Below are 1654 nucleotides of genomic sequence, written 5' to 3'. Positions count from 1 at the left end.
TCAGTAGCTGAGTGGTTAAACACACTGTGGTACATCCTGTAAAAAATTAATAAACAGAAACCTCAATTAAATGGAATCCAGAAGGGGGAGCTCTCATGCCCCGACAGCCACGCCCAAAGGGAAGAGGAAAAACTCCTTTCTTTCGTGTCAAGGACTCAGCCAATGAAAAGCTATGGACTCTCCATTTACTGTAGCCTTCCCAACCACCTCTTCCTTCAGTAAGTATTTGTCCCTTGCCTGGGGACTTGCACGTGGCTCACAGAGGTTGCAAACCCCAAAATGCAATTCTCTGCTGATACCAAATAAACCCATCTTTGCTGGAGAAATAATCTGGCAGTCTATTTCTTTAAGGTCAACAATCCATACCATGAAATACCATTCAGCAATAACAGGGAATGACATTTATATAACATTCTCAAGATGAGAAAATTAGAAATGGAAAACATTAGTGGTTGCCAGGGGTTAGGGACGGGGAGAGTGATATGACATGCATGGGTAGAATAAGGGGGATCTTTGTGGTCATGGACTAGCCCTGTATCTTGACTGCACTGGTGATTACATGATTTTATATATGTGATAAAATGGCATGGATTTATACACATGCATTTGTACCAATGTCAAATTCCTGCATTTGATAATGTACTATAATTATGTAAGATGGGGGGGCGACTGGGGGGAGAATTCACCGGATCACTTTGTACTATTTTTTGCAACTTCCTGTGAACCTATAATTTTTTTTAAAATACATTTTTGTGGCCTCTCCCGTTGCGGAGCACAGGCTCCGGACGCGCAGGCTCAGCGGCCATGGCTCACGGGCCCAGCCGCTCCGAGGCACGTGGGATCTTCACGGACCAGGGCACGAACCCGTGTCCCCTGCATCGGCAGGCGGACTCTCAACCACTGTGCCACCAGGGAAGCCCTATAATTTTTTTTTAAATACATTTTTTAAACCCTACTAAGAATTCCTGGACCTGAGCCAGATGCTGTGAATTCTGTAGTTTGGGCTACCCAATGCCCCTTCACCAATGATCTCCTGTTCACTGTGCCAGTATTTCCCTCTTTGCCACTCCCAGCCCAGGGTTTTCTAAGTACCTGAGGGATAAGGCAGGGAGAAGTCATGTTTCATTAATTAAGGGTGAACACTGATCCCCTGAGTTGATAACACGTAGGCCCCCATCCCTCCCTCCAAGTCCACATTTCATTTTGACTTTTCACTTTCACGTTGTATTTGCTGATCATTTTGCTTCCAAATGCCCTCGTGTGTAGCCCTGTTTTCACCTCCTTTGGTTACCCCCTCCGCCTTCTGTCTCCTGTCCACTCCAATCACAGCCTCCAGGGCTTCTGACTCGGCATGGTCTCCATCCTCCTCTCCCTTGTCGCTCATGAGGCCCCAAGGAGATCACAGGCCCACACCTCCTCTCTCCTCTGGCCCCCACCTCACCACCTCAGTGAGAACGGGGTTCCCTCCACCTGCGCCCCAGGTGTGAGTCCCCAGCACTCGCTGTGTCAGTGATGTCTGCTCTCTGCTGTCTTCAGCCTGACCTCCCTGCTGGCTTCTCCGCTGACACACAGACTCAAGTTTCTCTCCTCTTATAAAAATGAACATATGCCCCAACCCTTTGCCTCTTGCTAACCATTGCTCTATCTCTCTGCT

The sequence above is a fragment of the Neophocaena asiaeorientalis genome, unplaced genomic scaffold, assembly GCF_003031525.2.
Source record: "Neophocaena asiaeorientalis asiaeorientalis breed wild unplaced genomic scaffold, Neophocaena_asiaeorientalis_V1.1 scaffold148, whole genome shotgun sequence".
Lineage (NCBI taxonomy): Eukaryota > Metazoa > Chordata > Mammalia > Artiodactyla > Phocoenidae > Neophocaena > Neophocaena asiaeorientalis.
Note: the sequence above shows the minus strand (reverse complement) of the source record.